The sequence below is a fragment of the Cervus elaphus genome, chromosome X (assembly GCF_910594005.1).
Source record: "Cervus elaphus chromosome X, mCerEla1.1, whole genome shotgun sequence".
NCBI classification, from domain to species: Eukaryota; Metazoa; Chordata; class Mammalia; order Artiodactyla; family Cervidae; genus Cervus; species Cervus elaphus.
This window is the reverse complement of record NC_057848.1, coordinates 65,485,073-65,512,692: the sequence shown is the minus strand read 5'-3', so window position 1 is coordinate 65,512,692 and position 27,620 is coordinate 65,485,073. Positions and strand designations below refer to the sequence as shown.

The following is a 27,620-nucleotide window of genomic DNA, read 5'->3' as shown; positions in this document are numbered from 1 at the left end:
TTTTCTTATTTGATGACTTATTTTGTGTTGCACAGTCAAAGGCTGTGTTTCTTTATGGCCAAAGAACCCAGAAAACTATGTTGTTTATGGAAGATTTCAAAGATGAGTGATATTAACAATACTAAATATATTTGTGGTCTCTCACTAATTTTCTAGTAGAGTAGCATTAAAACACAGAGGGCATTGCAGAATTCTTAAGGAATTGGTATGAGACATCTGTAAATGATCAATAAACTGTAAGGATTAATTGGCTTTTACACTAAGAATACTGTGTAAAACAGTGCGAAGAACCCTGGGAATCTGAGAAATGCTTTCCAGTTCCCACAGTGCCACTAATAAGCTGTATTAGCTTGAGTGAGTCACTTTACTTGCCTGTGTTGGAGAGAAAAATTATAGGAAAAAAATGATAAAATACATTGTGTGCAAGGTCACATAGTGCATTTGAAATAAAATCTGAGAAAATACAGGCTTGCAGCAAAAAGCAAAATCACAAATACAGTGGCCATGAAAAGGTAAGTCAATTTAATCCCCACTGGTGTCTATAAGCTATAAGGAAAAACAAACATCTGGTCATTTGCATAGTTTTGATCACAGAAAGCAAAATATGATTTGCAGCATGCCCTTGGAAGAAAGCCAACTAACGTGAGGGTGATCACTCAGGAAGGACAGCAGTGGACTCCCAAACAAGGTGACTTTAGAATGCCCAGCCACAACCCACAGTATTAATCTTATGGCGAGTCTTTATAAGCCTAATTTGGTTTTGTGAGACTGTCCTGAATATAGAACTAACTGCCTGAGAACCTACCTGCAGTCCAAAGATAAAGGAAAAAATACAAGAAAGTTATTACATAACTGCCTATGAGAATTTCAGCGTTACCTGAGACCTGTCTCTTTCCCACTGACTGGTCATGTCTGTGCAATTGAGAAATCATGTGTTTTTGTAGGCACTTGGCTTTACCTGGTCAACTGGGCTTTGCAAAGGATATGGTTAATAGGGAAAAGATAGCAATATACTCCCTCAGCACCCTTTGTGATTTGATCTGAGATTGGTGCAATATAGGTGGTGCTTTCAGTCAAAGGCTTTGAAGTAACATAGAACTTGGTTTGAGTTCTAGTTGCACCATTAATGAATTGCACAGCCCTGAGCAAATTTGCTAAGCCCTCTGAGGCTCAGTTTCCTCTACTGTAAAATGAGGATATTGATAGGTTCTGCATCTGTAATTATTACACATGAGAAGATTAGCCATTTGTCTAGGTTTACAAAACTAGACAGGGGCTTCCATTGTAGCTCAGTTGGTAAAGAATCTGCCTGCATTGCAGGAGACCTCGGTTTGATTCCTGGGTTGGGAAGATCCCCTGGAGGAGGAAATGGCTACCCACTCCAGTATTCTTGCCTGGAGAGTCCCATGAACAGAGGAGCCTGGCAGGCTATAGCCCATGGGGTTGCAAGAGTGGACACGACTTAGAGACTAAACCACCACAAAACTAGACATGATTGAGACAGGGCTGGCTGACTTCATGCCTGTGTTCACACAAGTGATCTGAGATTGCAAGCCTATTTGGCAATGAAATTGGCTATGGCAGATGCTGCCCCTCAGCTACTTAAGATATGTTCTCCTTGACTTCCTTACCAAAGAATGATTTTCTTCCCCAGAGTACAACTGTGTTCTTGGCATTTTGGCTAAGCTCAAATGTATTATGGGGGCTTTCTGGGTGGCACAGTGGTAAAGAATTCACCTGCCAATACAAGAAACACCGGAGATGTGGGTTCAATCCCTGAATCAGGAAGATCCCCTGGAAGAGGAAATGGCAACCCACTTCAGTATTTTTGCCTGGGAAATCCCATGCACAGAGGAGCCTGGTGGGCTACAGTCCATGGGGCCGCAAAGAGTCCAGAAATGTGGCTGGCTGAAAAATTCAGCTTCTTGAATTTCCTGGAGCTTTGGTTATGTATGTGACACAGTTCTGTGCAACTTAATACAATCATAAATATACTGGATAGGGTTTCCAATAAAGCTGTTAACCTGATAAAAAAGGGCCAGTCTCTGCTGAAATACACCCTTCTTTAGACTTAGCTGCAGAAATACTGCCTAAAAGTTGAATAGCCATCTTTGCAACCATCTTGATACTAGAAAGCAAAATAACACACACATGCTAAATATGGTAGAAGTCAGAGGTGAAAGCTGGAATGAACCTTGTGAGAAGCGGTACCAACCATGGAGGATGAATTTCCAGACTTGGTTGAATTAAAGAAAATCACTGTTTGTTTAAGTCATTGTACGTTGGTTTCTGTTATACACAATAAACCCAATTCTAACTGATACATTAAGATTCAAACCTCCAGAAACTTATTTAGCACATATTTTCTGGTGAGATCTATAGAGACAAAACCCTGCTCATACTGTCTTTCATCTTGTTTATTTGTAATAGTTACCATCCTGTCCTTGGTCTCAGCTGTCAGCTCCTCAAGGACAAAGTGCTTGGAACCCAGGATAATAAGCAGTCAGCATCTATGATTTAAGGACTGGGAAACTGGGGCTTAGAGAGGGGTTATTTAGTGGTGGAGCAGAGGCTCGCATGGAGGATTTTTGACATTCAGTCTTGTCCTCTTACCATTAGGGCCATATAGGACAGACCAGGCTGGGGTTTTCCATAGGCTAATGCTCTCCCTAAAAGTACTAGCCAAGAGGGGCAGACGTGAGAGCTTGGGTAACAAAAGAAATATTTTCACAGTTTGTCATTCTCTTCTGAACGTTCTTGTTACTTGCTGTATAGACAAGGTTAAGCCTGAATCTTGATGTGCAAAGCAGACATAATGTCAGTGCCTATGTCATAGAACTATTAATAGGATCTAACAAGTCAATGTTATACATATATAATATTATATTGCTATATTTAATGTTTATATATATATATATATATATATATATATATATATATATATATATATATATTAGGATTCCCTGTAGCTCAGGTGGTAAAGAATCTGCCTGTAATGCAGGAGACCTGGGTTTGATCCGTGGGTCAGGAAGATCAGAGAAGGAAATGGCAATACACTCCAATATTCTTGCCTGGAGAATTCCATGGACAGAGGAGCCTGGGACTCTGCATTCAGTTGGGTATATCTTCCCTTTCTCTTTTGCCTTAGACCTTTCTTGCTACTTGTAAGGCCTCCTCAGATAACCACTTTGTCTTGTTGCATTTCTTTTTCTTGGGGATGGTTTTGGTCACTGCCTCCTGCAGTGTTATGAATCTCTGTCCATAGTTCTTCAGACACTCTGTCTACCAGATCTAATTCTTTGAATGTATTCATCACCTCCACTGTATAATTATAAGGAATTTTAAGTCATACCTGAATGGTCTAGTGGTTTCCCCTGCTTTCTTCCATTTAAGCCTGAATTTTGCAATAAGGAGTTCATCATCTGAGCTACAGTCAGCTCCACGTCTTATTTTTGCTGACTGTATAGAGTTTCTCCATCTTCAGCTTCAAAGAATGTAATCAATCTGATTTCAGTATTGACCATCTGGTGATGTCCATGTGTAAAGTTGTCTCTTGTGTTGTTGGAAGAGGGTGTGTGCTATAACCAGTGTGTTCTCTTGACGAAGCTGTGTTAGCCTTTGCCCTGCTTCATTTTGTACTCTTAAGACCGAACTTGCCTCTTACTCCCAGTATCTCTTGACTTCCTACTTTTACTTTCCAATCCCCCATGATGAAAAGGCCATCTTTTTGTGTGTTAATTCTAGGAGGTTGTGTAGGTCTTCATAGAACCATTCAACTTCAACTTCTTCAGCATTAGTGGTTGAGGCATAGACTTGGATTACTGTGATGTTGAATGGTTTGCCTTGGAAACAAACCGAGATCATTATAACATTTTTGAGATTGCACCCAAGTACTGCATTTCAGACTGTTTTGTTAATGTACGATTGATTGCAAATGCTAATCACTTAAAGGAGAGTTCATCAACTTTGTAGGTAGACCTTGCCCAATTGGCTGAAGGTCTTAAGAGCAAAAACTGAGGCTTCTTGAAGATAGAGGGAATTCTTCCTTAAGACTGTAACATAGAAAAAAAATACTGTAACATACAAATACTGCCTGAGTTTGCAGCCTGCTTGCCTACCCTATGGGATTCAAACTTAGGACTGCAATGTCAAGTCTTGCATGAGTTTCCAATCTACCAGCCTGCTCTAGAGATTTTGGACTTTCCAGCCCCCACCCCACAAACCCATGAGTCAATTCCTTAATAAAAATCTGTAAATATATATAATATAATATAATATAATATAATATAAGGTGACCTTTTTGGGCTTGGGTGGTGGCTCAGTGGCAAAAGAATCCACTCGCCAATGCAGAAGATGTGGGTTCAATCCCTAGGTCAGGAAGATTCTCTGGAGAAGGAAATGGCAACCCACTCCAGTATTCTTGCCTGGGAAATCCCATGGACAGAGGAACCTGGCGGGCTATAGTCCATGGGGTTGCAAAGAGTTGGACATGATTGAGCGACTAAATAGCATCAACAGATTTGACCCTTGAACACCACCAGTTTCAGCTACATGGGTCCATTTATGTGCACATTTTTTTCAATAGTAAATTCTACAAAATCTGTGGTTGACTTAATCTGTGGATGTGGAGGGCCAACTGTAAGTTATGTGGGGATTTCTGATATTTGACTGGGTGTACGATTGATGCCTCTTATCCCTCTGTTGTTCTGGGGTCAACTGTGTAGTGTCTCATTTTGGTTCTCTTTCTCTAGAGTATCCTTACTGACAGACCTTGTTTCTTATACAAAATGGGATCCTAGAAAAAGTTAGATCTTCCTTGGTTATTTTATAAATTCTGTTGAGAATCTCCTCTTGACTTTTGACATTTCTTTTGACTAAATGGAGATGAGCAGCTCTTGAGGACAACTGGCTGACTTGCTTGTGTTTTTGTTTTCTTTTTGGAAACTAGCCCTTCATTCTCCTTTTCCAGTCAATTGACTATTCCCTACAGCCTTTCACTTCAAATTTACCACTCATTTCCACACACCTCCTGGGAATTTCCACTTCACTAACGCTCTATTTTCTTTCCCATTTCTCCTTGTGGCTATCTTGTCATGACCACTCATTAATCATGGAAATCATTTTGCAAATCAGGCTGGGGGGAACCTCATGGCCATGAGATACAGCTCAAGGAAAGCCAGAATGAGAGCCTTACACCAGGTTCTTTGCACCACATATTATTTCCACCACAGATCTTCTATCATCTGAACAATTTTTAGGGAACAAGGGTTTTGTTAAGAATTTGCAGGCATGTGTGGAGCTTTAAAGGATTCTGTGGTGGGCTCCTGGAATCCCTTGGGCCTGACTAAAGCATGCCGGTCCCTTCGTTACTGCAAAAGCTGCTGTTTGCCTGTTCTGGACAAAGTGCTTGATTGCTTACCCATGGATATTGGTGTCCTAAGAAATCTTCATCTACTTCAGCAGGACAGCTCAGGGAGGACAATTAATTAAACTGGTTTTCCAGCTGATAGATTGATGCATTGCCACTGTTTAAGCAAAACACAAATTAGAAGCATATTGTGTCTGAAGGCCTGGTCATCTCTCACTATTGACTCTCATTGCCCAAGAAGAAGGAATAAAACAAGAAATAAACCTGGGAAGAGTGATGGCAAGGGGCTTATGAATGCCAAGGAAATGGTTACTGAATGCTGATTATGTGTCAAATTATGTGTATCACTCATGTTACCTCACTTTAGACTCAGAGAAACCCTGTGAGGTAGATTTTAGAATTATCTCAACTTCATGAGTAAGGAAATAGGCTCAGAGAGGTTGTATTACTTTCCTAAGGACATACAGCTCTTCAGTGACAGAGACAGCAGGAAAAACAAAGCAAAAGTAACACTTCCATTCTGACCCTGGTACACTTAACAGATTGAATTTTTGCTGATCCACTGTCTTTTACTATGTCCTCTTGTCATCCACTTCCCTTTAGTCTCCCATACATCAGGAAGCCTTTCTCTATTGTCCTAATAATGGATTATACTTTGCTGATCTCTCATTCTTTCACATCAATCCGAATTGCTAAGAAATGGAATCATAGCAATTGCAAGATGTGTAGCCTTGCAACCTACCTGCAGCTAGGAGTGCAGAACTCATCATAATGAAGGTCTGAAAAAGTCTTGTTTGGTTCCTTGGTTGCAGTTGCAGCTGATAAGGCTTAAGACCTTTGAAGTCCAACTGCTTTGATCCCAGCTGCTCTGTAGTTGATCCTGCCAGGCTGCTTTGATGTAAAGAAATCTACAATTCTGTGTTTATAGGATATGGAGAGTACTAGAAGGGCATGGGGATTTCATGGGACCAGTTAAGTGGCTATTTCTAGAACCCAGGTGTGATGTTTGATGAGAGCTTGAACTAGGGTAGGGAAATGAGCATGAAAATAAGGGGGGGGATATGTTAGATTCTACATTGTTAAAAACCCACAGGATGTGGAAATCTTTGGAAAATGTGAGGTGAGGAATAAGGAACATTTTAAGATGAATCATTATTGACTTCTGAGTTTTCAGAATTTTGGATAATGGTGTCCTTCACAGATGGAAGACACAGTAACAGAAACAGAGGCAGAGGCGTCAGTTTCATCTTATAAGATCCTCATGGCAACATATGGTAGGAAGGGAATCCAGACACAGGGGACAAAAAGGCTGCAGCAACAAAACTCAAGGCCTGTCCATACAACAGCAAATGGCGGGTTGTAGTTAAACTGCAGAATGCACATTGAAGGCAAAGTGGAGATAAAGTTTGAAAGGTAGGTACTAGTTCAAGAGGGCTTTAAAAACCGTGTTGAGGAGTTTTGCTTTCATCTTTAGGGGAAATGGAAAATGAAATCGAGTTTTTAAGCAGGGAAGTAACTTGATAAAGATTTTCATTTTAGAAAAATACTTCTTTTTTAATTAATTTATTTATTTATTTTACTTTACAACATTGTATTGGTTTTGCCATACACTGACATGAATCCACCATGGGTGTACCTGTGTTCCGCATCCTGAACCCCCCTCCCACCTCCCTCCCCATCCCATCCCTCTGGGTCATCCCAGTGCACCAGCCCTGAGCATCCTGTATCATGCATTGAACCTGGACTGGCGATTCATTTCACATATGATAATTTACATGTTTCAATACCATTCTCCCATATTATCCTGCCCTCGCCCTCTCCCAGAGCCCAAAAGACTATTCAATACATCTGTGTCTCTCTTGCTGTCTCGCATACAGGGTTATCATTACCATCTTACCTCTATAGTGCAGAGGGTAGCTTGGAATCGGTAGCGGTGTTAACAGGGGAACCTGTTGAAGTAGCCCAAACTGAGAGTCAATGGTGGTTGGGATTAGAGTAGTGGCAATTGAGATTGAGCAAAATGGATGGAATGAGAAATACTTTAAAGGAAAAATGGATGAGATTTGTTGGTGACTTAGATGTAAAGGAGAAGGAAAGTGGGAAATCAAATATAGCTATTAGATTCTGACTTGGGAACTAGATTGATATTAGTGAATTTAATAAGATGGGAATCACAGTAGTAGGAATTGGCTGCAACATATTCGTATTATCACTTCTTGTTCTCTCTGTTAGTTTTCTTTGATCTCCGCCATTTCCTCACGGCTCACAGATAGCCGATCACTGATCCTTGTTTGCTGTAATCCCTAGAGGATTATCATCTGACTATGGTATACCAAGTTTTAGTAGTCTCTATCAACCATTTGGGGCACTGGAGAGGTATGTGCTTTAGAGATCATGGATATTTGATTCTTTTCCATCCAGTAATGACTATGGAGGAGAGAGCTAAAACTTGGTTAGAGAGAGCATCTATCCATAGGCCTAGGATGATGTGACTCAGGTAGAGATAGTTCTTGGTTTGCTCTAGTTTGCCCTTATCATTCTCAAAAACCTGGCCATTTGCATTTTTCTTTCCTATATCTGCACAATATACTTCTTTCCAAAACACACATATACATGATACTCTGTCACCTCCATTCTTAGTTTTCCTTATTTTCCAGAATGTGTCCTTTACTCTGTGATCCTTGGTTACTACCACCCTCCTCAATTCCACTTATTGAAATCTATCCATCCTTTCCACATGAACTTTGATCATACTTGCTCTAATAATCCTTACAGCTCTCCCTATCAAAATTAATCTCCTTTCTATTTTAATTTGTATAAATACCTCTTGGAGCATTTATCCCAAGGTTCTCAGTCAAATCTGTGAGGGCTATGTACTTTGATAGTGTTTGGGACCTAATAGAGGACAACAGTCAAGCCAAACACATCTGTATGTTTGAAAACCAGACCTTTGACACAGCCAGAATTGGCATTCAATCAACTATTGTGACTTTAAATGACTATCTCCCAAATGACAATAAAAGTGCATACTAAGTGTTCACTAGTTTTGCTTTTTTTTTTTTAAGTGAAATTTTACCTTTATCCTTATTATCCTGGAAAATTTATTTTATTTTCTCATTCAATATATTTATAATTTCCACTGGAAAATGGCAAATGTAATGCATTTCCCTTGGAGCAGGCTACTTTGTGCTACAGTAGATACTGATGAGTGTAAATACCTGTAAGAAACAAGGATAAATTGTGCTGCTAGAATCAAGTCCACAGCTTTGGTTGTCTAAAGTCAGCAACAAGTAAAGGGACTTTGAGAAGCAAATCCAAATAGGAATCCACTTTCTTTACCTATGACCCTTGAGCTGGTAATTAGAAGTAATTCACATTTGTGTGGAAGGAAAAAGTTCTTTGAACTTTATCTCACATGGCCTTCCTTGCTTCATGTGTGAAGTGATTTAGTACCACTGCAGTAGGCAAACAAAGATAGCATCTTCAGTTGTTACAAACTGATCATCCAACAGATTTTGATAAATCATTCTAACCTATGTCATGGAAATATTGGATGCTGAATATGTTTAAGCATGAATAATTCACTGAAATATATCAAGTATGCTAATGCTGATATGAATTTTGAATTAGCTCTAACCAAAGAACAATTGTGTTTTCATCTTTTGCAACTTGTCTCCATGTGATGCATTATTGTCAAAGAAAACCATGTGAGACAGAGTGTAGAAGACTGCCTAATTTTCTTCACTTTAAGAAGCAAAATAATTTAGAGACTATTTAGGCCCATAGTGCCTAGATAATCAAGGTTATTTCAAGCAATTAAGTATCATTTAGAATTTCAGCCACTAGCAAACAACCACTCTCACTATAGTGATGTCCATATCCTAGGCTCTAAGATAATGGTGACAATTTAGGAAAGATTATGCTTACAGGAGTCTTGCATTGTCCATTTTTGAGTGGATGAATTTAATGGGAAAAATTAATGTTACCTTAAAAGTGCTGCATAAGAAGGTAGGTCATTTCATTTTCTGAAAAACGTTAAGGTAGTTATGATCGGAATTTTTAAATAAAATTCTAACATAAATAAGTAATCTCTGGCACTTTGAATGTTATGGAAACTCCTTAACAGAAAGAAAATGGATGGAGAAACTTGTGGGAAATGGCAGATGTATGATCAATCTTTTTTTTTTTTAATTTCAATTTTATATTGTAGTAGGAGCCTGGTGGGCTGTAGCTGATGGGGTCATAAAGAGTTGGACACAACTGGAGTGACGAAGTACATGCACAGAGTTGATTTATAATGTTAGTTTCAGGTATACAGCCAACTAATTCAGTTATGCATATGCCTATTTTTTCAGATTATTTTCCTATATATGTTATTACAGAATTTTAAATACAGTTCCTTGTGCTATACAGTTGATTATCTATTTTATTATAGTAGTGTTTATCCATTAATCCCAACCTCCTAGTACATCCCTGCCTCTCACCTTTCCCCTTTGGTAACCATAAGGTTTTTTTCTAAGTCTGTGAGTCTGTTCATTTTGTAAAAAAGTTCATTTGTATTATTTTTTAAGGCCCTACCTATAAGTGATAGGATATGATTTTTGTCTTTGCCTTACTTAGTATGATAATCTCTAGGTCCATCCATGTTGCTGCAAATGGCATTCTTTTTATTGATGAGTAATGTTCCTTGTATTAATATATATGTACCACATCTCTTTTATCCATTCATCTATTGATGGACATTTAGGTTGCTTCCATGTCTTGGCTACTGTATTTAAATAGCGCTACATTGAACATTGGGGCACATGCATCCTTTCAAATCTTGGTTTTCTCCAGATATATGTCCAGGAGTGGGTTTGATGTATCATATGGTAGCTCTATTTTTGTTTTTTTAAGAAACCTCCAACATTGTTCAAAATAGTTGTAAAATATCCTCTATGTGATGAGCCAAGTGGCACAGAGGGGAAATATATATTCTCAGTTTCAGTTAAATGAAGCTGTAGGCTTAGGCTTTAATACATGAATGAGTGAAAGTTGCTCAGTCGTGTCCTACTCTTTGCATGGACCGTAGCCCGCCAGACTCCTCTGTCCATGGAATTCTCCAGGCAAGAATACTGAAGTGGGTAGCTGTTCCCTTCTGCAGGGGAACTTCCCAACCCAGGGATCAATCCCAGGTCTCAAGCATTGCAGGCAGATTCTTTACCATCTGAGCTATTAGGTTTTAATACATAGATATGAACAGTTTGGGCACCCTTGACTTAATTTGTAGTAGAACTAAGGAACTCTCTTTATCTAATATCAATAACTTTCAGGTTAGATAGCTGGGATATTGTCTATAGAATATAAATCTGGTGAGTAAATAGAATACTAAAGAGATTAATTTCCCTGAAGTACTTCCATCCATGATAAACAGTGTGGGATATAGAATGAAAAATAATCTCAGTTACTTTGATAGATAGCCCAAGGATTAGTTGTTTATCACTGACCCTTACAGGCATCTCAGGCTAGGCTTGAACCACAATCTATACCTAGCGAAAAGACCCATGGTTTCCTGACGATGTCTGTGGCTTCCTTTTACACGGTTCCCCCCTGACTTTGTATCCCTCCTTACTGATTTGGTTCTGCTTCAAGGCCATCTTACCACACCCTTTGTTATATCTTTGATCTGCATTGGGACATCCCAAATGTGGAATTTAGTCCTATAATTGCCACACAAACCATTTGTGTGTTCAGTAGATTTTCCTGGCTATCTGGGGAATGTCTCAAAATGTTTATATTATAACAAAGCAAACAACCTAACATGGCTTATTTAAGCATTACTGTTCTTAAACCTCCTTTGGCCACTCTATTTTGGGATTATAATGTAAGTGATTTTTTTTTTATTGACTTTTGCATTAGCCAGAGAAGGGCGACAAATAGCGACATTTGGTTTCTTCCCCACAATTTAAATAGCAGTTACTCTTACTCTTCATCAGTGTGGCAGAACAAGACAGGCCTCAGCAGCTCCCTATGGGAATGCCAGAGCAAGCAATTCATAATAGCCCACAACTGCTAGCTTTCTGGGAAGGATGTGATAATACTTTTGGCAGTTATTTCATAAGGGAAAATAGCTTTGACATACATGTTTTTAGATTACATTTCTTTCTCAAGGATGTAACCTTTTCATAAGGCATTGTATGTATTATCTATATTTATATGTGGGTGTATATAGAAAAACATAACACGTTAAAACTGAAGCAGAGCAACATAAATAGTTCATGAAGATAACATTTAAGACTTAGCTGAACTTTTTCTGTTCTATTGTGGTTTTCAACAAATAGCTCTTGCACTTATTATTCAATTTTCTATTTTCATAGCTTGTAATTTTGGCTTTTTTGTCTTATTTATTCACTCTCATCTTAGATATAGACTCCTTTTTTCTCACCTTAGTTGCATGCTTATTTATTTTCATTCAGTCTCTGTTATTAAGTAAAGCATTACATTTCACCAATTTTAATATATTTTCACATATTCCTCCATAATTGTAGCTTCCATTGACTCTGACATAGTATATTTTCAATAGTAGCTTTGAAACTCAGGAAGTTTTATTGTGTTGTTTATTTGCTTAAATCTTTATATTAATTTCTGTTTGTATTATATTGTGAAATTATATGTTGTATACAGTTTCTGAATTCAGGTGTTTATTGAAGTGAGATATTTTTCTAGCTTAATACTGATCTATTTTTGTGAATGACCCATGAGGGTTTGGGAAAGAAGCTATATTTTCTATTTACTTGGCATGTAGTATTCTATGCAGCTATTAAATTAACTTTATTAACTTTATTGCTTGCATCTTCTGTAATTTTATTTTTTGCCTAATTGGTTATAAAATGAGATAAATATGTTAAAGTCTTATACCATAATTAAGTTTTTGCCAATTTTTCATGTTTTTGACATAATTTTATATATTTCAGTGCAATCAAATTAAACTGTGTAAAGATTCATGATTTTTATCTTTTGATTAACAGATTTGCTCATTCACTGCTTTAACATTGAATTCTAATTTTCTTTTGCACAATAATGTGACCCCTACTGATTCAGGGCATGTGTAGGAAAAAGATAGTGACACAGAAGCTGAAGCTGAAAAAACCAACTTTGTTGAAGGAAAGAAGGACATGCAAGATTTCTTTACATTGAAATGCTACTATTTTATTCAGATAACTTATGTTAGATTGCTGACATTGAAAGCCCCCAGGGATGGAGGAGAGTACAGTCTGAGGAAACCTAAGGAGAAGGCCAAGTTATTTGTAGACCAACACACTCACTGACAAAGTGTGAAGACAGGTATATTAGCCAGTTTTCCAGAGAAAAAGAACTGAAATGAGATATATATTATGTGTGTGTGCGTATTATGAATATATATTTATCATGACTCGCACGATTATGGAGGCTTAGAAGTCCTGACATCTGCAGAGTGAGTTGGCAACCTGGAGACCCTAGAAACCAATGATATAGATTCATTCCGAGTCCAAATGCCTGAAAACCAGAAAAGCCAATGGTGTAGTTCCAATCAGAAGGTTGGCAGGCTTGAGAACCAAAATGCACCAGTATTTAATTTTGAATCTGAAGCAGGAGAAAGTAGATGTCCCAGTTTAATGGAAGTCACATAGGAAGAATTCTCACTTACTTGGGGGAAAATCAGCCTTTTTGTTCTATATTCATGCCCACTCACATTAGGGAAGCCAATCTCCTTTACTCAGTTTATCAACTTAAATGCTAATTTTGTCCGAAAAACACCCTCATAGACACAAACAGAAATAATATTTAACCAGAAATCTGAGCATTCTATGGTCCATTGAAGTTAATGCATGAAATTAACACAATAGGTAGGGCTTCCCTGGTGGCTCAGAGGTTAAAGCTTCTGCCTGCAATGTGGGAGACCTGGGTTCGATTCCTGGGTTGGGAAGATCGCCTGGAGAAGGAAATGGCAATCCACTCCAGTGTTCTTGCCTGGAGAATCCCATGGATGGAGGAGCCTGGTGGGCTATAGTCCACAGGGTCGCAAAGAGTCGGACATGACTAAGCGACTTCACTTCACTTCAACACAATAGGTAAAAGTAGGATAGCAATAACTGCTAAAGGGGCCCCTTATGGTTCCCAGGAAACTGCAGTATATGTGAGGTGAAACCTGAAAAGAAACAGAAATGTAGCTGTCAGGTTACCTAAGAACTCAGAAGGTTTAGCAGAATCCAAATAATTAAGCCACAGAGATTGAGTTGTATAGATAATAGCAGTCACAGCTTTTGATCAAAGCCTTTATCGGTGCTTCTTATCATAACTTGGGAACTCAAAATACAGTCTGTAGTTCACCCTTCTGCGGTTGTCATTAGAATAGCTGTTTCATAGTTTAACGTATCAGGAAGGAGAAGGCTCTCCTTGGTTTTGCAGAGACTTAAGAGCTGCCCAGGTGGGGCTGGCAAATTCCACAATAAAGGATACACATAATGTGCTACTCTGTCAGGTCCAGATTTTGCTTCTCCTCTCCCTTCCCGCGCCACCGTTCTTCTTTTTCTGTGTCAACTAAGTTACTTGAAGAGTCCATAAGACAGCATCTATGTGGTCTCTCTTTAAAAAAAAGATAATGAGAATGATAAAATTGGGATATGTAATATTAAAATGCTTTGCAAATTATAAAAGTATCCAAAGTGTAGTGACTTTTGCAAAGAAAGAACTCGAAATTACTGATTTTCTTTCTTTTCACCACTCTTCCTCCCTTCACTGGCCATCTAGCAGTGCCTCGGTGCCCCCTCTTGTTCCCTACCTCTTCATTTCCAGGCTGATGTGGTAAGAGAATGCAATGGGGGTATAATATATCTGAACTGAAATACATTTTCCTTTGGTAAACTCTTTCCATGTCCAGACTTTTCTCAAATTACCCATTTAGTTGTATCTGTGTATTTTAAATATTATTTTTGTGAAGAAATTCACAATAATCTTCCCTGTTCTCTAGCAATCAGCAGTGTTTGTTCAGTGTGCATGTATTAAGCATCCTGGGCCATATATCACTGTAGGTGCTGAGAATAAAAAAGATGAATAAATTGGATCCCTGCCAATTGGGACAGGGTCTTGTGAAAGTTTAAAAAAATTCCTTACCAATATTGTCTGTGGAAGCCAGAATTTATTTTTCACAATTGATATCACCAAAACCTTACTTTTCCAGATTTACTTAAAAGTTCTTACTCAACAAAATCGTATACAACCATGAAAATCCTGAAAAAGTACTTGAAAGTTTCAGAACAATTTTTCTTTCTCAACAAGATTGTAAGCATGTCTTCAACTGGAGAGTAGTTCAAATTTAGAGGCCCAGAATTTGTTATTATAAACCAAAATGTGTCTCTATCCCAGTATCAGTTCAGTTCAGTCACTCAGTCATGGCCAACTTTTTGCAGCCCCGTGGACTGCAGAACACCAGGCTTCCGTCCATCACCAACAACCAAAGTTTGCTCAAATTCATGTCCATCAAGTCGGTGATGCCATCCACTAATCTCATCCTCTGTCATCCCCTTCCCCTCCTGCCTTCAGTCTTTTCCAGCATCAGGGTCTTTTCCAAGGAGTCAGTTCTTTACATCAGGTGACCAAAGTATTGGAGTTTCAGCTTTAGGATCAGTCCTTCCAGTGAATATTCAGGACTGATTTCCTTTAGCATTGACAGGTTTGATCTCTTTGCAGTTCAGGGGACTCTCAAGAGTCTCCAGCACCACAGTTCAAAAAGCATTAATTCTTTAGCACTCAGCTTTCTTTATAGTTCAACTCTCACATCCATACATAACTACTGAAAAAACCATAGCTTTGACTAGAAGGATATTTTTTGACTGAGTAATGTTTCTGCTTTTGAATATGCTGTCTAGGTTGGTCATAGCTTTTCTCCCAAGGAGCAAGTGTCTTTTAATTTCATGGCTGCAGTCACCATCTGCAGTGATTTTGGAGCCCTCCAAAATAAAGTCTCTCACTGTTTCCATGGTTTCCCCGTCTATTTGCCATGAAGTGAGTGATGGGACCGGATGCCTTGATCTTAGTCTTCTGAATGTTCAGTTTTAAGCCAACTTTTTCACTTTCCTCTTTCACTTTCATCAAGAGGCTCTTTAGTTCCTCTTCACTTTCTGCCATAAGGGTGGTGTCATCTCTATATCTGAGGTTATTGATATTTCTCCTGGCAATCTTGATTCCAGTTTGTGCTTCATCCAGCCCAGCATTTCTCATGATGTATTCTGCATATAAGTGAAATAAGCAGGGTGACAATATACAGCCTTGACGTACTCCTTTCCTGATTTGGAACCAGTCTGTTGTTCCATGTCCAGTTCTTACCTTCCTGACTTGCATTTAGATTTCTGAGGAGGCAGGTAAGGTGTTCTGGTACTGCCATCTCTTTAGGAATTTTCCACAGTCTGTTGTGATCCACACAGCCAAAGGCTTTGGCATGGTCAATAAAGCAGAAGTGGATATTTTTCTGGAACTCTTGCTTTCTCGATGATCCGAAGGATGTTGACAATTTGATCTCTGGTTCCTCTGCCTTTTCTAAAACCAGCTTGAACATCTGGAAGTTCACAGTTCACATACTGTCAAAGCTTGACTTGGAGAATTTTGGGCATTACTTTACTAGCGTGTGAGATGAGTGCAATTGTGTGGTAGTTTGAGCTTTCTTTGGCATTGCCTTTCTTTGATATTGGAATTAAAACACCTTTTCCAGTCCTGTGACCACTGCTGAGTTTTCCAAATTTGCTGGCATATTGAGTGCAGCACTTTCAGAGCTTCATCTTTCAGGATTTGAAATAGCTCAGCTGGAATTCCATCACATCCACTAGCTCTGTTCACAGTGATGCTGCTGAAGGCCCACTTCCAGGATGTCTGGCTTAGGTGAGTGATCACATCATCATAGTTATCTGGGTCTTGAATATTGTCCTTATCAAATCTTTTTGTACTTTGGCTTTCAAAATATTGGTAGTTTAATTATGAAATAATTTGAAATATAAGAGATGTGGCCTTTCATGTTTTATAAATTCACTTTGGACTGATAAATTTTAAAAAAAGTAGGTATATTTAAAGAGAATAAGTTAGGAACTACTGTTAATTTGCACCACATTTATGATGTAACAATCTTCTTAATAATAGGTGCTGAATTGTCCTGTATGCCAAATAACATCCTGGGTGTATGTTATCCCATTTAATTATCACAGCTAGCCTGTAAGACATCCCAGTGTTACTGACTGTGTAGTTCTGAAGGAAAATTTGTTCAAGTAGTGTCATTTTTCATTGTAGACTTTTTTTTTTATTCTGTATTATCTCTAAATGACGACCGTATTATTGATATTGTTCTACTATATTCAAGGTAACGTCAAATTTTATGAGACATACGTAAAGATGCTATTTGGATATAAAGAGACTTTTTTTCTCCACTCTCATGGTGAGTGAAATAGCTACTGAGGAAATCTGTGGAGTCCTCAGCCATGAACTATATAAGAGAAAACAAATGCTTGATAGAGTACTATAAATGTATTTTCTCCCCTGTGAAGTATATAACAAGGTCTAGCAGCTTGTCTAAATCTGGGAAACATTTGAAGCAATTTTAACAACAGTAATGTGATCTTAAATATCTGTGGTTCCTATTAGTGACAGAGTCACAGCTACTCCTAATACTGTTGGTCTCCATTCATAATGTAAGAGAAGGTGGAATTTCAGTTAAAGTTTAATGAAAGGAAATATGAAACGGTTTCTATCTAAATTCATAAGTAGCAGGTAAAGAAATTCTGTTCTAGCAGAAGTCCTTGCATTGAGGTGATATAAAAGAAGAACTGGAAAGAAGGCAAATTTTGGAGCCCATTAACAGTGGCCTAGAGACTGTGGTGTTTTACCTCAGAGGAAGTCACAGACTCAGCTTGATGATATTGAACTCATCCATTTACACATGTATAAGTTCTTCCAAATGTGGATAGAATCTGCATTTGATTCTATAAAATAGAATAGTATTTTTTATACTTAGGGTTACTAGTTGAGATATTTGTAGACTTTGTCTATTCTAATTATCTTTTTAATTTGTGAAATGTTAGTCACTCACTCATGTTCAACTCTTTGTTACCCCATGGACTGTAGCCCATCAGACTCCTCTGTCCATGGAATTCTCCAGGCAAGAATACTGGAGTGGGTTGCCATGCCTTCCTCCAGGGGATCTTCCTGACCCAGGGATGGAACCTGGGTCTCCTGCATTGCAGGAAGACTCTTTACCATCTGAGCCACCAGGGAATCTTTTTAATTTATAGGATAGTATTATAATGTATTTCAACAACCTATGTGTATCTGATTCATATTATTAATATGAACTGAAAAATATAAAACTGAGTAATATAAATTTATTTTCATGGAGTTTGAAATTAAAGAATTAAAAGCATTTGTCTTCACATCCACATTTATGTATTAAACTGGAAAACTTCACACATCATTTAACATTTCATATACCTTTCCTATAAGCTCTCAGTCATTTTATTTAACATGCTGAGCAGCAGTGTTACTGGTGAAACTGAAATTTGCAATAGCTTATTTTTGTTGAAGACACAGAATTTCTGCCATGCTTGATAGGCACTCCTTTGTAAACTTGCCATCTGTATATTTTGATGCCTGTGATTTTATTTTTTCACTTAACAGCCTTTCACAGTGGTGTTACTTATTTCAGTTGCATTAAAAAAAAAGTTGCAGTCCCTTTTTCCAGTTTACTAAGTCTTCCATCACACATCTTTTCTGTACACCAGTCTTATGTCTTACAATGGTTTGTTTTCTGAAGACGTCTTAAGTTATATATTTTGGACACAGATTTGCTTTATTTGCATAGAAAATGCTTATGCCCAGGCTCCCTACAGCTTATTATTCTGCAATTCTCATCATGAGGCTTATACCTTGTGGGCCATGATCACTGCTCCACATGTATATTCATCTCTTAGGAATACTAGGTGGCTTACACAATGGAAATTAATCCTTTCACAGTTCCAGAGGCTAGAAACCTGAAATACAGGTGTTTGCATCACCGCCCTTCCTCTGAAGGCTCTAGGGAAGAATTCTTTTTTATCCTCTTCCCAGCTTCTGGTGGTTACCCAGAAATTCTTGGCATTCTTGGCTTGCTGCTTCAGCTACTCTGATTTCTGCCCCAGTTGTAACATGGCCTTATTCTTGGGTCTGTATCCAAATTTCTCTCCTTTTATAAGGACACTAGCCATTGGTTAGAGCTCACACAAGCTGCCATGACCTCTTTTTACTTAGTTAGGTCTCTAAAGACCCTATTTCCAAATAAATCACATTAGCAGGCACCAGGGGTTAGACCTTAAATATTTCTTTTGAAACTTAAATATTTCACTGAGGTGTATTTCACATAATGTAAAATTAACCACTGAAATGAACAATGCAGTGACATTTAGTATATTCACAGTGGACAACCACCATCTCTGTCTAGTTCAAAAACAATTCTGTCACTCCAAAGTAAAGCCCCTTACCATTCAGCAGTTTCTCCCAATTTCTCCTAGCCCCTGGCAACCACCAATCTGTATTGTTTCTATGGATTTATCTATTTTGAATATTTCATGTAGGTGAAATCACAAAACACGTGATCTTTTGCATTTGGCTTCCTTCACTTAGCATATTTTCAAGGTTCATCTACATTAGAGCATATGTCAGTACTTTTGATGGCTGGATAATATCCATTGTACAGCAAGTCCCCTACATACAAGTCTTCAAGTGATGAACTTTTAAAGAGGTGAACGTGAATTCACTTGTCCAGTCACATAGCTTAGGTCTATTTGGGAAGGCACGGTTAGTTTTTGATGCACAGGACCTGAACATAGAACAGGATACAAAGCTTACAGCAACTGTTCAGAATGCAATACAATGTTACCATCTTATCTATGATGGGGGGAGGGGGGGACTACTACTCAGACATCACTGGATCATTTGTTTTTAAGTGGATCAATTCAGTTCAGTCCCTCAGTCATGTCCGACTCCTTGCGACCCCATGGACTGCAGCATGCCAGGCTTCCCTGTCTATCACTAACTCCCAGACCTTGCTCAAACTCATGCCCATCAAGTAGGTGATGCCATCCAACCATCTACATCCTCTGTCATCCCCTTCTCCTCCCACCTTCAGTCTTTCCCAGCATCAGAGTCTTTTCCAATGAGTCCATTCTTTGTATCAGATGGCCAATGTATTAGAGTTTTAGCTTTAGCATCTGTCCTTCCAATGAATATTCAGGACTGATTTCCTTTAAGACTGGTTGGATCGCTTTGCTGTCCAGGGGACTCTCAAGAGTCTTCTCCAACACCACAGTACAAAAGCATCAATGCTTTTGTGCTCAGCTTTCTTTATAGTCCAACTCTCACATCCATACATGACTACTGGAAGATAGAACTGAACACAGCAAGGAATGGGAACCTGTGTCATCAACTCAGGCATGAGTTAAATTGCAGCTTGCCCTCTAGCTCCTATTGTTGATAATCCTTCAGTTCTTTTGCCCCATCTATTTGCCATGAAATGATGGGACTGGATGCCATAATCTTAGTTTTTTTAATGTTGAGTTTCAATGAACCATGAAATTACAAGATGCCTGTTCCTTGAAGGAAAAGCTGTGACAAAATTAGACAGCATATTAAAAGGCAGAGACATCAATTTGCCGACAAAGTCCGTCTAGTCAAAGCTAATGGTTTTCCCAGTAGTCATGTATGGATGTGACAGTTGGACCATAAAAAAGGCTGAGCGTTGAAGAATTGATGCTTTTGAAGTGTGGTATTGGGGAAGACTCTTGAGAGTCTCTTGGATAGCAAGATCAAACCAGTCAATCCTAAAGGAAATCAACCCTGAATATTCATTGCAAGGACTGATGCTGAAGCTCCAATACTTTGGCCACCTGATATGAAGAATAGAGTCATTTGAAAAGACCCTGATGCTGAGAATGATTGAGGGCAGGAGGAGAAAGGGTGGACAGAGGATGAGATGGTTGGATGGCATCACCAACTTAATGGACATGAGCTTGAGCAAACTCAGGGAGTGGTGAAGTACAGGGAAGCCTGGTGTGCTGCAGTCCCTGGGGTTGAAAACAGTCGGACATGACTTAGCGACTGAACACCAATTTTGGTTCTGCCATCTCCTGCCTCTTTCCCCCCACCTCCAGTCAGTAACTCTTCCTCCCTGTTCACTTGATGCCAGATGTTTTATTATACTACTGTACTATTTTAATTTTCAAGGTAATATGCTGTAAGATTAAAAATGTTTTTTGTATTTGTTTTTTATGTATTTGTGAAAAGTGTCATAAGCCTATTAAAGTATAGGACAAAATGTTAGCTGGGTACCTAGGCTAACATTGTTGGACTTAAGAACAAATTGGACTTATGAACGCACTCTTGGAATGGTTCTCGTTTGTATGTAGGGGACTTACTCTAGTTTATCCATCTGTTAATGGATATTGGGATGCTTTCTAAATTAAGAACAGTGCTGCTTTGAACACACACACACACGCACACATATTTATATACACACACACATATAATTGAGTTGGTGTTTTCACTTCTTTTGAGTGGAATTCAGAGTCATATGGTATATTCTTTTACTTTTTGAGAAACTGTCAAAATGTTTTCCAAAGCAGATGAACCATTTTACATTCTCACCACCAGTGAACTAGGGTTTCCATTTATCTATAGTCTTGTCAACACTTGTATTCTGTTCTCTCTCTCTCTCTCTTTTTTTTTTTACAGCCATCCTGAAGAACTATGCATGGAAGCTCCTGACATTGTCCAGGAGGCAGGGATCAAGACCATCCCCAATAAAAAGAAATGCAAAATGGCAAAATAGTTGTCTGAGGAGGCCTTACAAATAGCTGTGAAAAGAAGAGAAGTGAAAGGCAAAGGAGAAAAGGAAAGATATACCCATTTGAATGGAGAGTTCCAAAGAATAGCAAAGAGAGACAAGAAAGCTTTTGTCAGTGATCAATGGGAAGAAAGAGGAAAACAATAGAATGGGAAAGACTAGAGATCTCTTCAAGAAAATTAGAGATACGGAACATTTCATGCAAAGATGGGCTTAATAAAGGACAGAAATGGTATGGACCTAACAGAAGCAGAATATATTAAGAAGTGGCCAGAATACACAGAAGGACTATACAAAAAAGATCTTCATGACCCAGATAATCACAATGGTGTGATCACTCACCTAGAGCCAGATATCCTGGAATGTGAAGTCCAGTGGGCCTTAGGAAGCATCACTATGAACAAAGCTAGTGGAGGTAATGGAATTCCAGTTGAGCTATTTCAAATCCTAAAAGATGATGCTATGAAAGTGCTGTACTCAATACGCCAGCAAATTTGGAAAACTCAGCAGTGGCCACAGGACTGGAAAAGGTCAGTTTTCATTCCAATCCCAAAGAAAGGCAATGCCAAAGAATGCTCAAACTACCACACAATTGCACTCATTTCACACGCTAATAAAGTAATGCCCAAAATTCTTCAAGCCAAGCGTCAACAACATGTGAACCATGAACTTCCAGATGTTCAAGCTGGATTTAGTAAAGCCTGAGGAACCAGAGATCAAATTGCCAACATCTGTTGGATCATCAAAAAAGAGAATTCCAGAAAAACATCTACTTCTGTTTTATTGACTACACCAAAGCCTTTGACTGTGTGGATCTCAGCAAACTGGAAAATTCTGAAAGAGATGGAAATACCAGATCACCTGACTTGCCTCTTGAGAAATCTGTATTCAGGTCAGGAAGCAACAGTTAGAACTGGACATGGAACAACAGACTGGTTCCAAATAGGAAAAGGAATAGGTCAAGGCTATATATTGTCACCCTGCTTGTTTAACTTATATGCAGAGTACATCATGTAAAATGCTGGGATTGATGAAGCACAAGCTGGAATCAAGATTGCCAGGAGAAATATCAATAACCTCAGATATGCAGATGACACCACCCTTATGGCAGAAAGTGAAGAAATAGAGCCTCTTGATGAAAATGAAAGAGGAGAGTGAAAATGTTGGCTTAAAGTTCAACATTCAGAAAACTAAGATCATGGCATCTGGTCCCATCATGGCAAATAGATGGCAAATAGATGGGGAAACAGTGAGAATAGTGAGAGACTGTTTTTTTTGGCTCCAAAATCTCTACAGATGGTGAATGCAGCCATGAAATGGAAAGACGCTTACTCCTTGGGAGAAAAGTTATGACCAACCTAGACAGCATATTAAAACGCAGAGACATATCTTTGCCAACAAAGGTCCATCTAGTCAAAATTATGTTTTTTCCAGTAGTCATGTATGGATGTGAGAGTTGGACTATAAAGAAAGCTGGGCGCTGAAGAATTGATGCTTTTGAACTGTGGTGTTGGAGAAGACTCTTGAGAGTCCCTTGGACAACAAGGAGATCCAACCAGTCCATCCGAAAGGAAATCAGTCCTGAATATTCGTTGGAAGCTGAAGCTGAAACTCCAATACTTTGACCGCCTGATGAGAAGAGCTGACTCATTTGAAAAGACCCTGATGCTAGGAATGATTGAAGGTGGGAGGAGAAGGGGATGACAGCGGATGCGATGGTTGGATAGCATCACTGACTCAATGGACATGATTTTGAGTAAACTCCAGTAGTTTGTGATGGACAGGGAGGCCTGGCGTGCTGCAGTTCATGGGGTCACAAAGAGTCAGACACAACTGAGAGACTGAACTGAAGTGAATGGGTGTGAAGTAGTACTTCATTGTTTTGATTTGCATTTCCATAATTACTTTGGCATCATATTGAGCATCTTTACATATATCTATTTGGCATTTTCTGTATCTCCCATGGATAAATGTCTGTCTATACTTTGCCCATTGAAAATATTTAGTTGTCTGTCCTTTTCTTTAGATAGAAGTTCTTTGTATAATCTGGATACTTAAACTTATCAGATATGCTTTACAAATAATTTTATTTCATTTTGTAGATTGTATTTTCACTTTCTTGATAATGTCCTTTGTATAAAAGTTTTTCATTTTGATGACATCCAGTTCATCTATTTTCCTTGTATTGCTCATGTTTTTGTGTCACATATAAGAATACATGGCCAAATCCAATGCCATAATGATTTATGTCTGTTTCCTTCTGAAGATGTACATTTTGGAGTGTCACAGTTGAACTCAAAATGTGATTTCAACATCATGACCACTCTGAGCCATTGATAAAGGGAAAAATTATATAGGGAATGTTCATTGCCTTGAAGAACATAATATATGATGAAACATAACACTTTGCTCACATCCATTTGACCACTATTTAATCTTAGTTTTAAAGTCACACTCATCTGTAAAAGAGAAGGTTGAAATGCTATTGTTTAGTTTTATGCCCATATGCTCAACTCAAAATTCAGTTATAAGAGGGGGAGAATATGTATTCATGGAAAACTAGCCATTTTATATCAAGTTAAATAAATATTAGGTTGGTACAAATGTAATTGTGGTTTCAGATTATGAATTTTAAATCATTATAACTAGGCTCAAACACATCTGTATTAATCAAAATAGTAACCATTGCAATCAAGACATTTTTGCCAATGAGAAATAAGTTTGTTTATTTCTGTAGCATAAAATTCCGAGCCTTGGATTTCAACGGATTCTTGGAAAGCAGTTTCTGCTTCCTGTTAGTTGTGGAAGTATTTCCCTGCAAAAAGTTGCTGAGATGCTTGAAGAAGTGACAGTCAGTTGGTAAGAGGTCAGGTGAATATGGCAGATGAGGCAAAACTTTGTAACCCAGTTTGTTGAAATTTTGAATCATTGGCTGTGTGACATACAGTTGGGTGTTGTTGTGGAGAAGAATTGGACCCTTTCTGTTGATCAGTGCAGGCTGCAGGCATTGCAGTTTTCAGTGCATCTCATTGATTTGTTGAACATACTTCTGAGATGTAATGGTTTCGCTGGGATTCAGAAAGCTGAAGTGGATAGTATGGGCAGGAGACCACCAAACAGTGACTATGACCTTTTTTTGGTGCAAGTTTGGCTTTGGGAAATGCTTTGGAGCTTCTTTTCAGTCCAACCACTGAGCTGGTCATCACAGGTTGTCATATGTCTGATGTGTTTTCATTGCACATCAGATCCAAACAAAACATTGCTCATTGTTGTCACACAGAACAAGAAGATGACACTTCACAAAATGACTTTTTTTTTTTAATTTACAGTCAGCTCACAAGGCACCCACTTATTGAGTTTTTCACCTTTCCTATTTGCTTCAAATGCCAAATGATCATAGAAAGACTGACAGTGAGTTCTTTGGCAGCTTCTTGTGTAGTTGTAAGAGAATCAGCTTCAGTGAGTGCTCTCAATTGATCGTTGTCAACTTCCAATGGCCGGCTGTTGTGCTTCTCATCTTCAAGGCTCTCATCTCCTTTGCAAAACTTCTTGAACCACCATTGCACTGTACATTCCTTAGCAGTTACTAGGCCAAATGTGTTGTTGATGTTGCAAATTGTCTCTGCTACTTTATGACCCATTTTGAACTTTAATAAGAAAATCACTTGAATTGGTTTTTTGTCTAACATAAATTCCATAGTCTAAAATACACATAAAATAAACAGAAGTAATGTCATTGCCAAAAAATAAAGCAAGAAATGTGCATTAAAATGATGTTTAACATAACCACATTTATTTGTGAATGTATGCCAATATCAAAGGCAAATGTCAACACTGCAAAAGCTGCAATTGCTTTTGCATGAAACTTTTTTTATAATGTTTTGATGTTTTGTAGGTATTGCTTTTTTATCAGACAAATGTCGTTGTGGAGAACTTTGAGGTCTGTCTTATCCTCCGTCCCTTACTGTTTCTGCCTAGAAGACTAAAAAATTATCTTTTAGCCCTTAAAATTAAATAGTATAACCATAATAATAGAATGGTGATAATTTTGTACCCATCTTTTAAGTGCAGCATGACATTTTGATCTTCAGGTTCTGATTTTATTTTAATTATGTCTTTGATTATACTTCCATTTCTAGTTAGAAATTTTGCCTCAAGGATACTGGTTATATTTGGTTTTCATCAGTGAATACTCAACTACTTGCTATTTCTACACTGTATATTAGTTCAATAATGATGTTTTAGTCCTCAATTTCATTGGCTTTGTACCATTCCTTTTAAGTTTCATTTTGATGTTTTATCATCTCATTTTGAGCTTTTACTAAGTTACCTCCTATTTAAGCAGTATTTTCTGAAGAGATTGTCCTTTATATTTCCTTTTGAATAAAATCTTTATCTGCTTTGCTTGCTATTTTTCCATCTTCTTCCATCATCTTCTGTAGACTCTTCACAAAGATGCTTTGACATTTTTTGTTTTGTTTTGTCTTTTATAACTTTTATTGGAGTATAGTTGAGTTAAAATGTTGTGTCAGGTCTACTGCAAGGTGAATCAGTTATAAACATCTCTCCACTCTTTTTTAGACTCTTTTCCCATATAGGTCATTACAGAGTATTGAGTAGGGTTCCCTGTGCTGTACAGTAGGTCCTTATTAGTTATCTATTTTATACATATAGTGTGTATATGTCAACCCCAATCTCCCAATTTATCTATCCGCCCTTACCATTTTGTTAACTCTTTTTTTCTACATCTGTGACTATACTTCTGTCTTGTAAGTTAATTTGTACCATATTTTTAGATTCCACACATGTGATATGATATTTGTCTTTTTCTGACTGACTGACTTCATTCATGATAGTCTCTGTGTCCATCCAATGGCTGCAAGTGATATTATTTTGTTATTTTTATTGCTGAGTACTCTTCCATTGTATATATGTACCCCATCTTTATCTATTCCTCTGTAGATGGACATTTAGGTTGCTTCCATGTTCTGCATATTGTAAATAGTGCTGCAGTATACATTGGGGTCAGAGAAGGCAATGGCACCCCACTCCAGCACTCTTGCCTGGCAAATCCCATGGATGGAGGAGCCTTGTAGGCCGCAGTCCATGGGGTCACTAAGAGTCAGACACGACTGAGCGACTTCACTTTCTTTTCACTTTCATGCATTGGAGAAGGAAATGGCAACCCATGCCAGTGTTCTTGCCTGGAGAATCCCAGGGATGGGGGAGCCTGGTGGGCTGCCATCTATGGGGTCGCACAGAGTCGGACACGACTGAAATGACTTAGCAGCAGCAGCAGCAGCATACATTGGGGTGCATGTACCTTTTTGAATTATAGTTTTTTCTCCTAATATCTGCCCAGGAATGGGATTGATGGATCATATGGTAATTTTATTTTTAGTTTTTTTTAAGAAACCTCCATATTCTCCATAATGGTTGTACCAATTTAAATTCCCACTAACAGTGTAGGAGGGTTCTATTACACCATCTCCAGCATTTCTTACTTGTAGATTTTTTTTTTATTTGTAGATTTTTTGATGATAGCCATTCTAACTAGTGTGAGGTGATACCTCACTGCAGTTTTGATTTGCATTTCTCTAATAATTACTGATGTTGAGCATCTTTTCGTGTGCTTTTTGACCATTTGCATGTTTTCTTTGGAGAAATGTCTATTTAAATCTTCTGCTTGTATTTTGATTTTTTTTTTATTTGATACTAACCTGTGTGAGCTCTTTGTATATTTTGCAGATTAATTTCTCTTTGGTCACTTCATTTGCAAACATTTTCTTCCATTCTGAGGGCTGATTTTTTGTTTGTTTGTTTTCTTTATGGTTTCCTTTACAAAAACTTTTAAGTTTAATTAGGCACCATCATTGCTGCAATTTATATCAAAGAGTGTTCTGCCTATGTTTTCTTCTAAGAGTTTTATAGTGTCTGGCCTTACATTTAGGTCTTTAATCCATTTGGAGTTTATTTTTGCATATTGTGTTAGAGAACGTTCTAATTTCATTCTTTTACATGTAGCTGTCCACTTTTCCCAGTACTGCTTATCAAAAAGACTGTCTTTTTCCATTGTATGTTCTTGGCTCTTTAAGACTTTAAAAAAATCTTTAATTACTGGAACTTCCATGATGGTCCAGTGGGGAAGGCTTCACTCTTCCATTGCAGGGGGCATGAGTTTGATCCCTGGTCAGGGGAACAAGACCCCACATACTGGGTGGCATGGCCAAAAAATTGAAAAAAAAAATCTTAATTATACTAAAAATATACAGTTCTAACCAGTACATTTGTTTCTTTTGATATATTTTGAATGAATTTCTCTTGACTCTCATTTCACCTTGTTGGGAAATTATTTTCCTTCTTAAGCATAATTTGAGA

The 27,620-nt window shown here is 38.1% G+C and overlaps 1 pseudogene; it reads right to left on the bottom strand.

Moving 5' to 3' along the window:
- Positions 1 to 23,908: 23,908 nt before the first annotated feature.
- On the bottom strand, positions 23,909 to 25,047 carry LOC122689118 (annotated as a pseudogene).
- Positions 25,048 to 27,620: the final 2,573 nt, after the last annotated feature.